The sequence below is a fragment of the Herpailurus yagouaroundi genome, unplaced genomic scaffold, assembly GCF_014898765.1.
Source record: "Herpailurus yagouaroundi ecotype Mexico unplaced genomic scaffold, PumYag 28, whole genome shotgun sequence".
In the NCBI taxonomy this organism is placed as follows: domain Eukaryota; kingdom Metazoa; phylum Chordata; class Mammalia; order Carnivora; family Felidae; genus Herpailurus; species Herpailurus yagouaroundi.
In genome coordinates, this window is record NW_024412376.1 from 34,849,791 (window position 1) to 34,872,085 (window position 22,295).

The window sequence follows — 22,295 nt, forward strand, 5'->3', positions numbered from 1 at the left end:
AGAAGATACACAGATAGCAAGTAAGCATTTGAAAATATACTCCACATCATAAATCATCAAGGAAAATGCAAATAAAATTGTTGTTTATACCCCCTGATACATATGGCTTTATTTTTTTTACAGTCATGTTTTTAAATCATGAAAATTGTAACTGTGCAGTCACACTGAGGCAGCTTTATTTTTTTTAATTGAGATATAATTGACATATAACATTGTATTGGCTTTAGGTATACAAAAAATGATGTGATGTATGCATATATTGTGAAATGGTTGCCACAACAAGTTTAGCTAACATCCATTACCACACATAGTTTCACATTTTTTCCTTGTGATGAGAACTTTTAAGATATACCGTCTTAGCAACTTTCAAATATACAATACAGTATTATTAACTATGGCCACAATGCTGTGCACTACATCCCAGGACATATTTATCTTATAACTGAAAATTTGTACCTTTTGACCACTTCCATCCATTTCACCCAGTCCCCTAACCACCACTCTGGTAGTCACCAGTCTGTTCTCAAAGTTTATATTGTTTTGTTTTTAAAGTTTACCTAAGTGGGGGCGCCTGGGTGGCGCAGTCGGTTAAGCGTCCGACTTCAGCCAGGTCACGATCTCGCGGTCCGTGAGTTCGAGCCCCGCGTCAGGCTCTGGGCTGAAGGCTCGGAGCCTGGAGCCCGTTTCCGATTCTGTGTCTCCCTCTCTCTCTGCCCCTCCCCCGTTCATGCTCTGTCTCTCTCTGTCCCAAAAATAAAAAAATAATAAAAAAATTAAAAAAAAAATAAAGTTTACCTAAGTGTAATCATACAGTATTTGTCTTTCTCTGACTTGTTTCACTCGACACAATGCCTCCAAGCTCCATCCGTGTTGTCACAAACAGCAGGATTTTCTCCTTTTTTATGCTGTATAATATTCCATTGCGTGTGTATACATGTATATAATATATATTATGTTTTTCACCCACTCATATATCAATGGACATTTTAGGTTGTTTCCATGTCTTGGCTTTTTTAATAACGCTGCAATGAACATGGGGGTGCATATATCTCTTTGAGATAGGGATTTCATTTGGAACGTATACCTAGTGGTGGAATTGCTAGATCATATAGTAGAACTAGCTTTCATTTTTTGAGGAATCTCCACACTGTTTCCTATAGTGACTGCACCAATTTACAATCCCACCAATAGAAGACAAGAGCCCCCCTTTCTCCACATCCCCACCAATAGTGGTTACCTCTGCCTTTTTCATGATAGCCATTCTAACAGCTATGAGGTAATATCTTATTATGGTTTTAGTTTGCATTTCCCTGGTCTTTACTGATATTAAGCACTTTCCACATACCTGTTGGTCATCTGTATGTATGTTTTCTTTGGAAAAATGTCTATACAGATCCTCTGCCCAGTTTTTTTAATCAGCTTATTTAGATTTTTTTTTTCTATTGAGTTGTATGAGTTCTTTAACATTTTTTAATATTGGGGCACCTGGGTGGCTCAGTCGGTTAAGCGTCCAGCTTTGGCCTAGGTCATGATCTCACCGGTCGTGAGTTTGAGCCCCGCATCAGGCTCTGTGCTGACAGCTCAGAGCCTAGAGCCTGTTTCAGATTCTGTGTCTCCCTCTCTGTCTGTTTCTCTCTCTCTCAAATAAATAAACATTTAAAAATTTGCATATTAATCCTTTATCAGATATATGACTTGCAAGTATTTTTTCCCATTCAATAAGCTGCCTTTTCATTTTGTTGATTTCCTTCTGTATGGAAGCTTTTTTGTTTGATGTAGTCTCACTTGTTTATTTGTGCTTTATTGTCTGTACTTTTGGTGTCATATTCAAAAATCATTGTCAAGACCAAAGCCTAGGAACTTATGCTCTGTTTTCGTCTCAGAGTTTTAAAGTTTCAGATCTTACATTCCCGTCTTTCATTCATTCTGAGTTGATTTTGTGTATTATGTAAAATGGTAGTCCATAGGTTTCATTCTTATGCACGTGGCTGTCCAGTTTTCCCAACCCATCTATTGCAGACACTGCCCTTTACCCACCGTGTAGTCTTGGCTCCTACATCATACATTAATTGACCATATAATTGCGGGTTTATTTCTGGGCTCTCTACCCTTTTCCATTGATCTGTATGTCTGTTTTTATGCCAAAGCCATACTGTTTTGATTACTATAATTTTGTAATATAATTTGAAATCAGGAAGGATGATGCCTCCAGTTTTGTTCTTTTTCCTCAAGATTGCTTTAGCTACTTGGGGTTTTTGTTGTTCCATAAAAATTTTAGAATTTTTTTCCTATTTCTGTGAAATATGCCATTGGAAGTTTGATAAAGATTGCATTGATTGAATCTGCATATTGCTTTGTAGAGTATGGACATTTTAACAATATTAATTCTTCTAATCCATGACAGATTATCTTTGCATTTATTTTTGTCTTTTTTTATTTCTTTCATCAATGTCTTACAAGTTTCAGTGTGTCGCTTTCACCCTTTTAGTTAAATTTATTCCCAGGTACTTTATTATTTTTTATGTAGTTGTAAATGGGATTGTTTTCTTAATCACTCTTTCTGATAGTTTATTATGAGTGTATAGAAATGCAACTTATTTTGTATATTGATTTTGTGTCCTGCAGCTTCACTGAATTCATTTATTAGTTCTAATGGTTTTTGAGTGGAGTCTTCAGGGTTGTCTATATATAGTATCATGAAAATCTACAAATAAAGACAATTTTACTTCTTCCAATTTTGTTGCCTTTTATTTTATTATTGTTTTTTTTAACATACTGCTGTGGCAAGAGTGGGAATAAAAGTAGCAAGAATGGGAATTGTTGTCTTGCTCCCAAGAAGACATTTAAGTTTGGGATTCTAGGGTGAATATTATGTTAGCTTTGGGCTTATCATATATGGCCTTTAATATACTTTGAGGTACATTTGCTCTATACCCACTTTGTTGAGAGTTTTTACTCTAAGTGGATGTTGAATTTTGTCAAATGCTTTTTCTGCATCTACGAAGATGATCATATACCTTTTATCCTTCATTTTGTTAACGTGGTGTATCACATTGCTTGATTTGTGGATGTTGAACCATCCTTGCATTTCTGGAATAAATACCACTTGATCATGCTTTTTGACCCTATTAATGTATTGTTGAATTCGGTTTGCTAATATTTTGTTGAAGATTTTGACATGCAATACAGAGATGGAGCTGGGTAAGCGGAGTATGGGAGGGTAACTATTAACTTTTTCCACATATACCTCTGTATGATTTAGTATTTTTTATGGATTCCATTCTACTTTTATCATTTTTAAAGGGTCAGAGTTTCACTTATGGTTTTGGAAAATCCATGAATTCGTTAATCCATTAATTCATCAAAATCCATTAATTCTGAACCCAATAAGACTAAGCATTTAACATTTAGTTCTACTTTTTGTGGTTTTAATCGAGCATTTTACGTGATTCCATTTATCTCCTTTCTTATCATATCAATTATGATATGATATGATCTTAAAAGCTTCTTTTTAAGCTTTTTTAAATGGTTACCTTAGCGTTTTCAATATACCTTATAACTAATCCAAGTCCCACTTCAAATAATACTTTATCACTCTACAGTTACTGCAAGCACCATATAAGAACAAAATATTACCAATTCCTTTCTCCTATCCCTGTATCATCATTTCATTTCATTTATAAATAAGTATACGTGTGTGTGTGCAGCATAAGCAAAATAAATATACAAATAAAATATATAATACATAGCAGACATCATTGAATATATGCATAAATATATACATAACCATACACAATCAAATACATTGTCACTATCATTACTTTGAACAAACTGTTATCTGTTAGATCAATTAAGGATAGGAAAAATGAAACTTTTTCTTACTTTCCTTTATTCCTTGGCCAGTACTCTTCTTTTCTTTATGTATATCCAAATATGTGACATATCATTTTCCATCTTTCAGAAGAATTTCTTTTAACATTTCCTGCCAGACAAATCTACTGGCAACAAATTCTCTCATTTTTTGTTTGAGAAAGTCTTTATTTCTCCATCACATTTAAAGGATAATTTCACAGGAAACAGAAATCTAGTTGGTGGATCTTTTTTCTCCTAGCACTTTATTTCACTCCATTCTATTCTTACTTGCCTAGTTTCTGAGAAGTCAAATGTAGTTCTTATCTTTGTTCCTCTTATGGGTAAGATGCGTTTTCCTCTGGCTTCTTTCAAGGCCTTTTAACTTTGAGTTTCTGAACTTTGAATATGATATGCCTTGTATCTTTTTGTTGTTTTTATTTTTCATCTGTATATTGCATTTATGCTGCCTGATGTTCTCTGAGGCCACTGGATCTGTGGTTTTGAGTCTGGCATTAATTTGGGGAAATTCTCCATCATTACTTCAAATACTGCTTCCATCCCTTTCTCACTTTCCTCTTTTCATGGCATTTTCATTATGTGTATGTTACACCTTTTGTAGTTGTTCCACAGTTCTCAGATTATCTGCATTAAGTTGGGCTTTTCAGTATTTTTGCTTTTTGTCAGTTTTGGAAGTTTCTGGTGTCATTTCCTCGAGCTCAGACATTCCTTCCTCAGCTGTGTCTGGTCTACTAAGGACTTCATCAAAGGCTTTCTTCACTCCTGTTATGGTGTTTCTTATCTCTAGCATTTCTTTTTGATTTTTACTTAAAATTTCCATCTCTCTTCTTATATTACCTATCTCTTCTTATATTACCTATATTACCTTCTTATATTATCTTATATTACCTAAGAATAGGTAATATACTTTCTCCACTAAAGTCTCTAGCATATTATGGGTTTTTTTTTTCTTAATTCCTGGTCTGATTATTTTTTTTTCTCTTTTTTTTTTTTTTTTAATTTTTTTTTCAACGTTTATTTATTTTGGGGACAGAGAGAGACAGAGCATGAACGGGGGAGGGGCATAGAGAGAGGGAGACACAGAATTGGAAACAGGCTCCAGGCTCCGAGCCATCAGCCCAGAGCCTGACGCGGGGCTCGAACTCCCGGACCGCGAGATCGTGACCTGGCTGAAGTCGGACGCTTAACTGACTGCGCCACCCAGGCTCCCCTCCTGGTCTGATTATTGATCCAGCATTCTTGCTGACTCAAACTCTGGTTCTGATGTTTATTCAGCCTCTCCAAATTGTGCTTTCTGCCTTTTAGTATGTCTTATAATTTTCTGTTGAAATGTGGACATTATGTAGTGAGTAAAAGGAACTGCAGAAAATAGGCCTTTGGTAATACAGTGGTAAGGTATGGTGAGATGGGAAACATCCTATAGTCCTACGATTTTGTCTCTGTCTTTTGGTGAGTATGTGTCCCTGAACTGTAGATCTCACCAGTGCTTCTCTGTTTTTTCACCTCTTATATGGAACTAGATAGCTATAGGGGGCTGGAATTAATATTTCCCTTCCCCCAGGTAGGTTAGTCTCTGCTAAAACCCCAGCAGATTGGGTTCTATAAAGGTGGACCTTGTTAAGAAAACAGAATGCTTTGGTATATTTCTAAATTGTTCCTTTTTCCACTCTTCCATCCAGAAGCCCCAGGAGATTTTTCTCCAGTATTCACCATGAGAACCAGACTGGCTCTGGGTGACAAAAATCACAAAAGTGTGGGGACCTGGTGAGTTTTTAACTTATACTTGTCCACACTGAGCCTGTAGAAATTTTTCAATTATAGTTCAAGTTTTCCTCCCCAGAACTAGTTCCTGTAGAGATTTCTGCTTAAGGTTTTCTGCTTTAGTGACGTGATTTTCTGTCTGACTCTCCAGTTTTAGCAGCAGCAATGTGCCCTGTGACCCCACTTTTTTAAGGATCTAAGAAGAATTATTTATTTTTCAGTGTGTTCAGTTGAAGCCCAGGTGAACAGTTAAGACAGAGGGGTGACTTTTGAGCTCTTTACATACTGGACTTGAAACAAGAGTCCTGGGATAACTTTTAAAACATAACAAGTTGCACTTCAGTTGTAAATGTCAATAGTAATGACATTATAAAATAGCTTTGAAAGGTACCAAGTGCCATGTAAATATAATTATTGTTTAAAGTAATGGCATATTGAGATATCATGATTTCAATAGATTGTATATGCAGAAACCTTAGGCAACATTGTTTCATTAAAATACTAGTTCATGCCTAATATATTAGATTTTCCTTCATTTTGAAAAATAAATTGTCCACATCCAGTTTAATTGACCAGTAAAACAATGCTCCCTGAATATTTCAACATATTAGGTATTTAGGGGATCAATGAATCATCCATTTAGCTTAAAATGCATTGAAGCTTCCTCAGATTTATAACTTTCATCTTCTTGCGCAATTCAAAAGTAACCATGCAAAGCCAAAGAATCACCACCCACAAAAGAAAACTGAAGTTCAGTGCTATAAACTTAAATTTAATAACCCAAAGATAGTCTCCCTAAACAGACTACCAATGAATTCCTAGCTGAATCCTGATAGAAATCTCAATATAAGGATTTTTTTTGAGAGAAAAACAATTTATATTTTAAAAATCCAGTAAGTGAAATGGAAAAAAAATCTTGTGAACAATATTTTGTGAGACTTGTGAACTAGAGCAGATGTTTTCCCCCAAATTATTACAATTCTCCTGATTTCCTGAAAGCCATTTTCTTAACTGCTTTTGTAATGTTAGCTACTTCAAACTTGCATGCACCATTTATGAAGGGAGAAAAAAAGGTAGTTAACTTGTCTTCTGTCTGCTTTATCCAAACATTAAAGTTTCCATTCCCCTATTCTGAATCTTTGCTTTATAAGATAGGGACTTATATCCTTTGCTTTCAAAAGGAATTCCTTCAACAAAAAAGAAATGACTCAATCAATATTCCAAGTGCTTGCCGAGTATCACAGAGGGCATATTGTCTCCTAGGGTTTATGGAGTGCAAGAATTCTGCTCCTTGATTCAACCTTCCTGTAAGTACTTGGAGAGTACCACAGAGAACACAATGTTTACTAAGATCCACAGGATACAGGGATGGTTTTTACATCCAAGATGTTTATAATATGCTATGCTTAGCAACTGTATTTATGGCACTGGAAGACTTTGAAGGTATTGGTAAAGAACTTCAGAAGGGGTTAAGAGATCTAAAACATAAAAACTAAATATAATAGCTCTCAAACAAAACTTTACTTGGCAAAATTCTTAACAATCCTGCCATCTGACTACTAGAACGGAAAAGAAGCCTAACCTAATGACAAATTCCTAAATCTAGAAATCAAGCTACACTTAATGTCCACCGGCAAATGCACTCAAAACAGTGACCTCCTGGAAGCATTTTTCAGTTTATGATCATAATTATGACTTTTTTGTCCCACTTTGGTGCTAGCGATAAAAAGGAAGAGAAAGCAGACTAGGCTAGACTAAAAGAAAATGGAATAATATTTTAGAAATCATCAACAACATCATTAAGTAGAACAACAGCCCATACTGTTGATCTGATGAACAAAAGTTACCCTCGCAGTGACTGAAAAGCCAGGCAGGCCTCCAGATTCCTGGTCTACGGTGTCCTTTAAACCAGAACAAAAGCTAAAGAGTGAATTTAGAGGAGGAACTGGTAAGTCACATCAGAATCGGAAACACCTCTTGCAACACCGCACACTGCAGCATAGCTGCTGATAGCGAGGAGCCACCGCAAAGAGACCGCTAATAACAGCAATGGATGTGCAATTAGGGATAAAAGGTATGCTGTTCCCAAATCAAAGAGAGTGAGCACTAAAAGGTTATCTCTGCGTATGGAGAAATTATACTGAACAAACACACAGAGTTAAGGGGAAAGGCTAACACTAATGCATGGGCCAGTTGGGCCATTTCTTGCGCCTTTAGACCTGAGGTGATGTTGTAACAGGTCATCTTTCATAAAACAACACAAAAATTCCACTTTCAAACAGAATTTAGCACGTTGTCAACTTTGATCACGCTGTCAAGGAAACAGTATTGATTTCAGCGTTTGCTTCGAGAATTATCTGTATAGAATGATGAGTGTGTGTTGGTTAATTATAGATTCCTGGGCCTACTGAATCAGAATCTCTCAATCAGCTGATTCTTACAACAGCATGAAGTTCGAGAACCAGGAAAACGAACCTCTCACCTCTTACCTACCTTTAAATCCTGCCTTAACAGTTGTGATTTTTATTTTCTTGAGTCAGTAAACAAAAGTTTGAAATGCTTCAAAGATCACTTATATCCTCCTACGTTTTATACTGAACAGTTTTTAAAGCTTGGTTTCTAGTTCTCGGAGCCTAGGATAATATTGTTCCAAGTGTTTCCAATTTCTGCCTGAACTGGGATGAGAAGAGTGGAAAATAAATATATTCAAGAGAGATCTAGGATGAGGGGAATAATAGCTGAAACTTACAATGTACGAGGTATTATTCTAACTGCTTTATATGTGCTAACCCAAAACAAATGCTTCAAGATTTATTATCACTGTTAACATTATTCCCATTTTGTAGTAGTGGAAAGCAAGATGAAAAAAAAGAGTGAAATAACCTTCTCAGCATGAAAAGCTAGTGAGTGGGAGCAATCGGACTCAAAACAAGACAGTTGAGGATAATAACCAATATTCTTAACCACCTTCCTCTTGACTCTCTGTAGAAACCAGCAGGATTTAGTGACTAGTTATGGATTAATTGCAACATCATAGTGACTCTTGGTTTGTGGATTAAGATGTAAACATGAGTCATGTTTACTGAAACAGAAATAGCTACTAAGAAGTGTAACGACACATACAGAATGGTTTTATTGTAACAATTAACTTTTTAAAAGAAATTGCAGATTTTGGTAAGATGGATCTTTCCTACTGATTACAACCACAAACTCTGGAAAAAATTTTTGAAAAGCAGCTATCTGAAAGTGAAACAACTGAAGGACAATTGGGAAAGAACTCAAAACCTAGAAAATGACCCGTAGCAGTGAGTTTACTGGGGTTTTTTTCTTCTCATTTATGTCTAGATTTTCACCCAAAGATGGACCAAGTCCCAAAATTGTGCAACAGGCATGGACAGTGAAAACTCCAGGGGAAAAAAAAAAAAAAAGAGGCTCACTCTTTAATCATAAACCCAGGAAAGACGATCTCTGCATTCTGGCAAGTGTCCAGCAATTCCTCCTTCTTTCTCCTTCTTTTCTTTTCTCTTTCGACCTTCCCTGAAGCCAGTCCCAGTCTCAAAATGGCACTGTTATGGCAGCATATAGTCCTAGATGCCACGTAGTGGGCACCTGAAATCTTAAGGGAAAACAGTTCCCTCTGGCAAGAATCAGAAATGGAGCTCTTATGTGTCCTACAGTGTAGGGGAGGATTTCTTTCTTTTTTTTCTTTTTCTCTTTTCTCTCATTACTGTATTCTGAGGGCAGCCACCAAGGCTCAAACTGTGCAATGTCATGGGAAGCGAAAACCCTGAGAGTTTTCGCTAGGGTTTCCTGGGCGCCAAGGAACATGGGAGGAATCCCAGAGAGAAAGAAATGGAGAAAGAGATTTCCAAATTCTGTATTTTAACCAATACAAATCCCAGGCTAATCCTCTAGCTACAAATGCACAGAACGGACCCAAAAAATCATAGCAAATTTGTTGAGAAAGCCTATGCCATCTCTTCCAGAAAAGAGAAGAGAACATTTCCCAGTTTAAGGAGGCCAACATTACTCGATACCAAAGTAAGTCAAAGGTGTTACAAGAAAATAAAACTATAGACCAATGTCCATGATGAACATAGATACAAAAATCCTCACTAAAACATTAACAACTTGAATATAAAGCAATATAAAGAAGGATAATACATCTCAACCAAACTGGGGTTGATACCAGGAATGCAAAACTGATTCAATATTTGAAAATCAATCAATGTACTTGACTGTATTAATGGACTAAAGGAAAAATATCATATGATCATCTCAATAGATACAGAAAAAGATTTTAGGGGTGCCTGGGGGGTTCAGTCGGTTGAGTCTCCGACTTCAGCTCAGGTCATGATCTCGCAGTTTGTGAGTTCGAACCCATGTCGGGCTCTGTGCTGACAGCTCAGAGCCTGGAGCCTGCTTCAGATTCTGTGTCCCCCTCTCTCTCCGCCCCACCCTTGCTTGTGCTCTGTCTCTCTCTGTCTTTCAAAAATGAATAAACATAAAAAAAGTTTTTTTAACAAAAAACAAAAAAGATTTTAACATGTATTCATAATTTTTAAAAATTTCTCAGCAAACTAGGGGAAAAAAGGAAGCATTCTTATCTTGATAAAGGGTATCTATAAGAAAAAAACCCTACAACTAACAACAAAATTAGCAGTGAAAGATTGAATGCCTTCCTCCCAAGATTAAGAACAAGGTAATGGTACCTGCTTTCACCACTCCTTTTAACCTTGAATTGGAAGTACCAGCCAATTCTATAAGATAAGAAAAAGAAGTAAAAGCATTCAGAATATAAGTAAATAAATACAACTGTCTATATTTGCAGATAATTCTATTCTCATCATAATAAATACCAAGGTATCCACAAAAAAAAGCTTCTGAAACAGTGAGTTTAGCAGGTTCACTGGATACAAGGATAATATATAAAAATCAACTGTATTATTTATATCCTAGCATTAAAAAATTGAAAATCAAAATTAAGAGAAAACTACTATTTATAATAGTAACAAAAAATTTATGTGAAATACATAGGCATAAATCTAACAAAATATCTTCAGGTTTTATATGCTGAAAACTACAAAGCAATGAGGAAAGAAGTTAAAGAAGATCTAAATACTTGGAGAGATATGCCATGTTCATAGATTGAAAGGCTCAATGCTATTAAGATGTCAGTTCTTCCCAAAATGATCTATAAACTTAACACAACTACAATCAAAATCCAGAAAGACTTTTTATAGATATCAACAAGCTGATATTAAAATGTATATGAAAAAAATAAAGGAACTGGAGTAGCTAAACCAATTCTGAAAAAAATAAAAAAAGATTACTCAGACTACGTGACTCCAAGACTTACTATAAAACTACATTAATGAAGATAGTGTGGCATTGGTGAAAGACACATAGATCAATAGAACAGAACAGAAAGTTCTGAAGTAAGCCTATAGTTGATTTTTGATAAACACAATGGAGAAGAGATAATTCTTTGCATCCACAAATTGTGATGGAAACACTTGGATATCTGTATGCAAAGAATAGATCGTTGGCTTATTTCTCACATCTATACAAAAATTAGCTCAAAATGGATCATAGACCTAAGTATAAAAAATAAACCTATAAACTTCAAGAAGAAAACATTGCAGAAAATTCTTTTGACCTTGAAACAGGCAAAGAGTTCTTAGATGCAATTGGTAAAAAAAAATGGTCCATAAAACAAATTAATAAATTAGACTTATTTTAAAACTTTTGCTCTATGAAAAAAGACTGCTAGTGGAATGAAATTATTAATCACAGGAAAAATATTTTCATATCACACATCTGATTAACATTTCTATGCAAAATATGTTTTTAAAATTCTAAAAACAATATGAAAACAAAAAATCCAATTAAAATTGGGCAAAAGATTTGAGCAGACATTTCATAAGAGAAGATAAGCAGATGGTAAATAAGCATGTTAGAAGATGCTCACCATCATGATTCATCAGAAAATGCAAATTAAAACCACGAGATATCACTACTTATCTACCACAATGGGTATGGAGAGGGTGTGGGGGAGACAAATCCTGGACAGGATGCAAAACAACTAGAACTCTCATATACTCTTTGTAAGAATGCAAAATCACACAGTCACTTGGGAAAACAATTTGGTGTTTCTTATAAAATGAAACCATTTGACCCAGCAATCTCACTCCTCAGTATTTACCTAAGAGAAATAAAGACTTACCTCCACACAAAATCTTGTATATGAATGTTTATAGCAGTATTAGTCATAATTGCCAAAAACTGGGAACAATCCAAATGTCCTTCAATGTGTGAATAGATAAGCAAATTGCAGTACAAATTATAATACTATTACTCAGCCACACACACAAAAAAAAGAATGTGCATTGATACAAGCATCAATATATTTGAATCTCAAAGGCCTTTTGTGAGTCAGGGATGCCAGGCTCAAAAAGTACTCCAAATTTGATTCCACTCAGATTTTTCCACCTGGAAAAGGTATAACTATAGGGACAGAGAACAGGTAAGTGGTTGCCGGGGGTTAGGTGTAGGGGGAAGATTTGACTACAAAGGGAGAGCAAGAAGGACTTTTGGGGCATGATGAAACCATTCTGTATATAGGTGGTGGTTACACAATTTTTTGATTTGTCAAAACTCACAGAACTATGGACTTAAAAGTGGTTTTTGCTGCATACATTTTAAAAATAAATTTCAAAATAAAAATACTCTTAAAATGCTAAGGTGTTCATGGCTTATGGGGAAGGGGAAGGAGGAGAGGGAAAAGTACCCAATGAGAAGAAATGTTTTTCCAATGTATTGTTCAGTTTGCAGTGTAGTTAGAATTCTCACCATGATATATACAAAAACAAGGATAGGAAGAAGCATCTTATACATCTAGAGCACATCCATAGACTCTTAATATTGATCTGCATTTATTAACAATATTATATTGTTTATGTCTGACTTTTATTTGTACATTATGCATTTGGTTCAGCAAAAGAATGATCACAGATCTTTTGCCAAAAATAGTGTTACACAATAAATATGTATCATTATCTTGCAATTACCTGAGACATATCATTAAGTTCTGTTCTTCTTCCTTGCCAACAATCCCAGTTTTTGAGGGAGATGGAATTGAACTTCAGGCAAAATACTGGTTGCTTTACTATGTAAATCCCACTTCCCCAGTGGGATTCAACTCCCTGCTCTAATTTTAAAGGGGATGATATTCCAGCAAAAGATCCATGGCAAAAATTCTCATTTCTACATTCTTCCAACATTTATAGAAAAAAATGATTAAATGGGAGAATACAGCAGTCTACTGGGTGAGCACAAAGTTCTCTAGAATTTAGAAATTACAATTGGTTCCTCCCTCTTCCGTTGATGGAAAAAAAGCAGAAGAGCACCTTGAACTACATCCTCAATCTCTCACAGTAGTAGTCCCTGAGAGAACCACTTATACATTTTGAAGTTGTTAACAGTGATTGTAATGGATTTTTAAATATAATGGACTTGTAAATACTCCAGCATGGGCTGTGCAATAATATATATGTAGCAGTTAGTTAAGGCTTAAAGTTTAAGCTCCAGAGGCAGTTGTCTTAATCAAGAATGCACAGCTCAGGGTAGTCAACTAATATTATATCAAAAAGGTCCAAATTCTATAAGTTGCTATTATAAGTACTTCTTTTACCCTATGTTAATCAACTATTGACACTTTGATAATTATAATACTTAATATCAGACATGGGTCTTTTCATAACTAAAAACTATGGCCTGATAACTAGCACATAAATCTCAGAAATTGGTTCTTACTGGTGAAACAATCAAACATATTCATGACATGTGGGTTGAGTAAAATATTTGAGATATGCTCATCATTCTTTGATGAAAAAAGTTTAAGAATCTAGCAAAACCTCCATCTTTCACCATTAGAATAGAGCCTGAGGCTTCATTCCCTAATCTGTACTTTTGTCTAGTCATTGATACAGAAAGATTTCTGAATGTTTGATTCTAACGACAAGAATAAAAGAATCCTCTGGAATGCTGTTGTGTCTGCTTTAAGTGCACCTTTCATTCAAGGTATGATCAGAGTATCCAAACAAAAAGGAGAGCTGGGACTTCATTGAGCCTCTAGAGTAGGTTGTAGGAAATACTGAAGATATTGTATTCTAACAAACTGTAGTTTAATTCATCTTTGTATATGAACATAAACTTTCTTTCATTATTATAATATAGAGAAATTGTAGTCAACCCTCACCACTTTAAATGATGAGGGTTATCATCATACATATTATGTACATATCATCATACATATATGTACATCATTCTTACATATTATGAAGAACCTGTCATGGTGCAAATTATTTTAGGTCAATTCTTTCAACTATGGGGAGGTCCTTCTTCTCCCTGGAGGTACTAAATAGTTTGTGATTCACATAAATGTCTAGAACTGTGGTAATTCAAGGATTATGGTATGACATATTTATATACAGAAAGTATGTAGATATCCTACAGCTTGGGGGAGGGAAGCACAAAGTGAATCCAGAAAGTTCCCACAATCCTTAGCAGGTTTCTCCTGAAGAGCTTTACCACTTTGAGAGGATCATGCACACACAGAAGTGGAAGTGAGAACCACTGGTGTAAATGATGAAAGATAGGACTTTGATGAGTCACCCTGCCTTAGTTAGACCATGGGGCATAGTACTTGGGAGCAGTAACACCCATATCAAGACCACCCTGCTTACAGAAACCCCTGCTAGACACATCTATTCAACCATGCCCATTATAGTAATAAAAATGCCCTTGGAACATAGCACAGTGTTTCCAAACCAACCCTTTACTAAATACTAATTAAACAATAATGCCTTTTCCCAAGGACTTAAAACAATTGAAACTGAAAGACATGAAAATCCTCAAAATATTCTTCTAGTCTACCATCTTCTCCTGGCTTTACTTCCCTCTCACTAGGCTGAGACTATGAGTTTAGTCTTTAACCACTGTTCCCCATAATGTCACAGAACCTTTCATGTTCATTCCCCTCAACCATGCCAAATTCAACCAGAGGCCATTCTCAACATCAGTTTTCTCTAGTTCCACTCCTAGGGCTGCCAAATTTTTTTTACTGGATCCACTTAAATGCAACTTAATTTTATCTGGGTCTTTACTGATATTCAACTCTCAAAAAATCTTAGGGCTAGAAGGACTTTAGATGATACCCAGTTCAATGCTCCCATTTAAAACAAATCCCCTCTACAGTTTCCCTGAGAGATAACCATCCAGTTTGTGAATGAATTCATTAAGCAATAGGTCAACAATTTACCATGAAAGAATTCCCCTCAAGTTTTACAAAATGTATATATTGCCTGATGAAAAATCAACATCCCTAAGTTTTCTGACAAGCCGTCTTGGTTTTATCTCTGTCAAAAGCAAAATAAATCTGCTCTCCATGCCATATGGCATCCCTTCAGTCACTTGAAGCCCATTTCCTTGTCTCTCCTGTCTTGTCATCATAAATTAAGGTTACAGTTTCCTTTTATGACATGTTTCTCAGATCCTTCTCTCAAATTATAGTCAGTATGCACAAGATTTGATTGTGTTACAGTGGGGTGAATAGTGAAGAGACGAAGGTACTCTGATGCCCATGGAGAGCATTATTGGGTTTGGGACGGAGAGATGGAGGAGAAGCAGAACGTAAGGAAAACAGGTCACTATCACAGTAATGTCCACTTGATAATGTTTTCCAAAGTTTCAACCAAATTAAAAGGTGTCTAGTTCCAGAGACAATCCAGATCAGTCTTGGTCTGCGAGATTTTATACACAGTACACCCAATCCAGTGCTTGCCAGCATGCTTAATAAATATTTATTAAATGTTTGAACAACCAAAATAGAGAAGTTCCTGGGGTTTAAGAATTTTTGTCATTTTGTAATTTTTGAAATGTGTCCTTCATAACTTGCTCAGAAAAATCGTATTTTAGAGAAAAGGTGAAAACCCCAGGGGGAAAAAAAGGATATAATTATTACATTTTTTTGGTTGTTAATGAGTAGTTCTTGTTTAGTTTTTGTATTACTATTATAGGGGAAAAACAAAACCAAAATTATTTGGCCATCTGGAAGAATTTTATTCAGGGCTTTTCAAAAATTCACCTTTTTCCAACTAAATCCTTCCCTCCCTCTGTTCCCAAGAAATTGATATCCTCATCTTAATGCTACCCTGCTCTCAGCTCAGGCTGAGCACCCCCAAAGATACCCACTAAAGCTTATTTCTTCTGATCTTCAGGTCCTCCTTAAGACACATCAGCAACTTAAACATCTCTTTCACATTCCTCCAAACTCCTTTTAAATTTTGCCCCAAGGCTTATTGACCTACCTTTGACGTGAATTTTCAAGAATAATCTGTTACTGCAGAAATCTAGACAGGTCTCTTTAATTAAAAAAATCACTAACTCCTGGGGCACCTGGGTGGCTCAGTTGGTTAAGCATCCAACTTTGGCTCAGGTTATGATCTCATGGTTCATGAGTTCAAGCCCTATGGCGAGCTTACTGCTGTTGGCACAGATCCTCTGCCCCTCTCTCTCTCTGCCCCTCCCTGGCTTGTGCTTTCTCAAAAATAAATGAAAAGAGTTAAAAAAAAATTTAATGTTTATTTATTTTTTAGAAAGAGAGACAGAGTGTACGAAGGAGAGGGGAGAGAGAAGGAGACACAGAACTGAAAGCAGGCTCCAGGCTCTGAGCTGCCAGCACAGAGTCTGATTAAGGGCTTGAACTCACGAACAATGAGATCATGACCTAAGCAGAAGTCAGATGTTTAACCAAGTCACCCAGGTGCCTCAATAAAAACATGAAAAAAAAAATCACTAACCCCTAAGAATTATCCATTCTGTACAGATGTACAAAAACAGCAAAATTACACCAGGAGGAAATCATCAACAGGCTGCAGTCGACTAAGCTTTAGTATAGGTAACTCAACTTCTTTCCTTTCAAGCTTGGATTTAGCCATGAAAAGACAAGAGAGGAGAAAGCTGCTAGGAAACAACCGTAAAATGAAAGGTGAAATGCAGGAATTGAGTCAATTTTTTATAGATAAGAATTGTATTAACAATAATAATGTTTGGGTTTTGCAGTACAGTGCTCAACCCTAGACTATGGGACTTTCTCTAAAGGACTTTGGAAATCTGGAGTATTTTGAGTTTCCCTGAATTTTGTTCAGAGTTCATGCTGACATTTTTGGAGCAGCCAATACATTCCTCATTGATCTATTATACTGTTTTGTTAATTTAATTAAGTGCTGCTTTTCAATTGGGAATTTTTTTAATTCTGATGGATAGTAAGCTGTCTGATCATGCCTGGCTGGAGGCCAGCAATGCCAGGAAAACATTTCACAAGGGAAAGTGCTTAAATATAAATGTCCCCGGAATAACTCTCAAAATTATGGTTCTAAAAGCACCTATCAGCTTTGAACCACACTAGACAATGCCAAATTCTCAGAAAACAAAATCACGAAGATAGAATGGATATTGAGAGAGTTAATCTAAAAATATATGTATTACAAAGACAGAAGGTAGAAGACCCACATCACATTTCCAGGAAAACCTTCCACTCACATACACAATCAGAAAGATCAGAACCTGTGTACCTTATCCAGAAAAATGCAGGGGCCAAGATCTAAGAAAGGGTGTGACCTTGAACCAGGCACATAAACTCCCTAGGCCTCTCTTTCCTCCTTGTTAAATAAAATGGGAGTGAGTCTCTTTCCACTCTAAACTACTGTGTTTTGGGGCGCCTGGGTGGTGCAGTCGGTTAAGCGTCCGACTTCAGCCAGGTCACGATCTCGCGGTCCGTGAGTTCGAGCCCCGCGTCAGGCTCTGGGCTGATGGCTCAGAGCCTGGAGCCTGTTTCTGATTCTGTGTCTCCCTCTCTCTCTGCCCCTCCCCCGTTCATGCTCTGTCTCTCTCTGTCCCAAAGAAAATAAATAAACGTTGAAAAAAAAATTCTAAAAAAAAAAATAATAAACTACTGTGTTTCTACTTTTGATCTGAAAGTTTCCAAGAGAAATTGCCCATTGTCTCTTCCCTTTTTTTTTTTTTCATTCCTTCCACAATGGTGATTTTGGAAATCCTTAAAAACATCTTGGTTTGTACTCAATAATTATCCACCACCTATACAAAAGATTTAAATCTTAAGTTCTTGGCATACTTAGGAGGGAAGTGGAAGAAATATCTTTTATAGCAATAAAAATAATAAGAATTAAAACATATGCAACACGTGTTCAAAAAAGGAATGTAGTAATAGCAGTTTTTAAAACTTCAAGGCTTTTCTTTTTCTGAAAAAAAAGTCCAGAAGGAAGTTAACAAAATATTAGAAGTGTCTCACTATGTGTGGTAGGATTGTGAGTAATTCATATTCTTTCTTTATTGTGTTTCCTAAATTACCTTCAATGTCCATGTATAGCTTCTATTATCAGTAAAAGAAATGAGTCTGTTTAGAAAGAAAGGGAAAGGGAAAATAAACTAGTTTATGTATCAGTTATGAGGTATTTTTCTCATATAGAATATGTTAATTGAAACAGTATCTGCATAAGTATTCTGGTTCTTTTGCATTATGTTGTTATTTTTCTATTTATTTAAATAATTTCCTCAGTTTAAAAAAAAAAACTGAGGTAAACCATGCTTAAATTTAGACTGAAAGTAAGACACTAAGGACATGTCCAGCCTCAACATAATTAGATACCTTAAGAGTCACAAACAGCCTAGTCAGGACAACCCTTCCGTGACATAGCCTTCTTGAGGAAACAGGATTTGACCAGAGTAAAGGGGTCTCTGAATCCATATAGGGCGAGCCAAAGGGTGAAGGGCTTGGCAGGGGTGTAAAGAATACACATGGCAATCACAGCAAGGACAACCGGGAATCTCAGGTAGGTCCCAAAGTCAATGTAAGGAGCTTTCGACCACCCGCACTAAGACAAAGGTGGAGATGTGGCAACAGGAGACATAAGGGGAGGGGGGTGGGCAAAGAAGAAGCATGGAGATTTCTATGGCCCTCAGAATGCCTTGAATAGAGTCAAACTAACCACTACTTATTAATAAACATTAACATTTATGAGCAATTACCATGTGCCAGACACTACTCTAAATGTATTAACTCATTGAATCCTCACAATGGCACTATGGAGCAAATGTTTTTACAGATCAGGAAACCAAAGCATACAGCAATTCAATGAATTGCTCTAAACCTCAGAGCCGGTAGTGTTGGGAGCAGCATTCAACCCAGACAGACCCCAAAATTTGGTATTCTTAATAACTTCACTCTACACGCGGAATAAAGGAAGGAAGGAGGTAAAATATCTCATAGTGAAGAGAAGGATTGTTGTAAGCATATAGGACAGTCAAGAAAATCAGCAAAATGTAACCCTAGTAATCCACAAGGCAGTAGAAGGCTATCACTTCAAGATGTGAATTCCTATTGTCTTAGATGGAAGTTACTTCATCAGTCTCCTGGATCCCAAGCTGGAGGATGCTTGAAAGCCAAGACATAAGGAAATTATTCAAGTAGGTTAGAAATATATATCCACTATGCTAGAAGAAGGTTGAACCTCTAGCCAGCAATGCCAAAATAAGCCCTTTCCATAATAATATTTTTTTTTTACTCTCAATTATTCTCCAATCTAATTGAAATCTACCTCTGTGGGATAGATTAAGATATTTAAAATCACTGACAGCAGATAAACCAATAACAATGTTTGGGCTGAATTCTCAGATGTAAATACTCTTCAACTTAGACAAAAGCAAAAATAACAAAACAGCAGTCATTATATATCTGAAATTCACATACAAGAATGTCTCCTTGGGAATATATACTGTTTTTGTGTGTGCATGTATTTTTTTTTTTATTTCTTCAATATATTATTCGTACATACTACAATGCCTGGTTAGCAAATGAGATGGGGATTTGGGGATAAGAGATTAAGGGAGTGCTCCCAGGATGAGCCTGTCAGGAAGTGAGGGGGCAGGCTTAGGCAGGTGGGGAAGGCTCAGCCACGATGTGGCCTCCACTGGAGACCACATGGATGATCACTCCCTAATGCAAGAGAGCTAACGTTTTGTACCCCCGTTGTGTGGGTTCTGCAGTATGGAGGATGGTGAAAAAAAACAGGGGCATAACCACCTGAATGAGATGACTCCCATTTGGCCAAGGGTAGCTAGCTATCTGGGGAAAGACGCCACTGTGGGCTGTTAGCAGCCAACACTCACAGCAGCTGGGAGCAGGTGCTATGGATCGGTGGTGGGTGAAGCACCAAAAGCAACAACACAACGCACTGTTCTAAAAATAAATATTGAACCCCATCAAAAAATAAATCTAGAAAAATGTGTACCTACTGATTTCAATTAGGTAAAAGTGTATTTAGGACTATGCATGAAACATGTCTTTCAGGTAGGGTTCCCTGTCTCTTTGTTAGGTTATCTACTCCTGCTTCACATGTAGTGGGCAAGCAATAAATGTGAAATTAAATAGTTGTTAATTGGGCTAATTACTATTCCCAGAACAAGAACCCATTGCTACATCAACCAAGTAGTTGTCCATGGATTGTCACAGATTCTGTTAATGCTCCTGAAAATAAGTAGGCATTGTCACTATGTGCTTAATAAAGATGAGACGTTCTTCCGAAATTCAGCTCTGCTGTATGGAAAGTGCTTAATATGGAGTCTGTTGCTCATTCCCAATTAAACCTTCTTTCTCTAATGTATTTTCCGAGCTTACTAAAAAACAATAATACATGATTACAACTGGATTTATGTTAAAGGAATCCAAACACCTAATCGCATATGCCTTTCTTAAATGTCGGAATGTTAATATGAAAATATTCACAGAATGCAAATGGTAATAATGACGTTGCTGCTGTAATCCATTTGTTTAAAATGTAGCGGTTGTAGCATTCCGTATGATCTACAACCAAAGCTATACCCTCGATAAGTAGGCTAGGCACATATCCCAGGGTGCCCAGCCCCATCCAGGTTTGTTCGTAAGTCACCGTATAAACAAATGCCAGCCTTAAAGGGAGTTAGAAAGACCCCAGAAGGTACCCAAAGTTTTGGAGATCCAACTGAACTTCGACCTCCTCGGGCAACTTTAAGCAAAATCCTCACAACATTAAGCTATATTTTGCCCTACCCCTACTCTGCCATATAGTCTATCGACATCTTGGGTTTCCTTAGAAGGTGGGTGACAGAAAATAGTGGTCTTAAGTCTATCAAAGGACTATGGCTCTGAGGTCTCTGCCCCTGCAGCCTTGTTTTAGTCCCCAGGTACCTAACCTCACAAGGAATCTGGCCTCTTAAGTCCACATCTTTCATATCTACCCTGTACCCCACCATTTTTAAATTTACTTCCCTTTTCTGACTTAAATGAACCTAATGCCGGTTGTTTTTTCAGATATTTTACAGTTACTACCCATATTCTTTATTCTAGCCAAATGGAATACACATAGTTTTCTAAATACCAATACCATTTCAATGAACTAATCTTTCAAAATATAAGACCAAAAAGAAAATATTTAATTTTAATAATCACTCATAATCCCAATGCTTCAAAGACAATCACTGCAAACCTTTTGTTACATTTTCTTCCCACACTTTTTTTTTAACGAATTACTATATGTGCTACTAGACACAAACATACTATAATGTTACCTGCAGCCTGTTTCAAATATTGTGCTTTTCCTGCACAATCTTCAACAACATGATTTCCAGTGATTTACTGGAACCCATTGTAGGGATGTATCATCATATGTTTACTCAAGCCCCGTTAGGTTTTCACTCTCTCACCCACACTCCTCCCTTTTCCCCAATGAGTGCGGTAGCTTGTGAGCAAAGGAGAAGAGGACAGGAGGTGCTGGGAGTGGCTCCAGGCTGGCTTGGGTGATAAGCTGGGAACCCCTCTAGGGTCGTTTATGACACGTGCTACCCCTGCAGTATCTTCAGCACAAGTTTGAATGGCCAAAGAGATCTGAGGACTCTTTCAAACCTAAGTGTAGTAAAGTCTGGTTTGGCTTTTTTTCTCCCTTATTTCCTGCTACAAGGTCTAAATTTAAATTTGGTTAGTAAAGAACTTTAATTTCAACTTCCATTTCTTTTTTTTTAAGTTTATTTATTTATTTTGAGAGAGAGAGAGAGAGAGAGAGCGAACTCACACATCCATGAGCGAGTGAAGGGGGGACAAAAAGAGAGAGAGAAAATCCCAAGCAGGCTCTGCCCTGAAGCCCGGTGCCCAATGCAGGGCTCGATCTTATGAACCATTAGATCATGACCTGAGCCAAAATCAAGAGTCCGAAGTTTAACCAACTGAACCACCCAGGTGTCCTTCAACTTCCACTTCTTTTTTTTTTTTTTTTTTTAATTTTTTTTTTTCAACGTTTATTTATTTTTGGGACAGAGAGAGACAGAGCATGAACGGGGGAGGGGCAGAGAGAGAGGGAGACACAGAACTGGAAACAGGCTCCAGGCTCTGAGCCATCAGCCCAGAGCCTGACGCGGGGCTCGAACTCACGGACCGCGAGATCGTGACCTGGCTGAAGTCGGACGCTTAACCGACTGCGCCACCCAGGCGCCCCTTCAACTTCCACTTCTATTTAAACTTATGTTTTCCTATGGAAAATAAGCTTTATGAT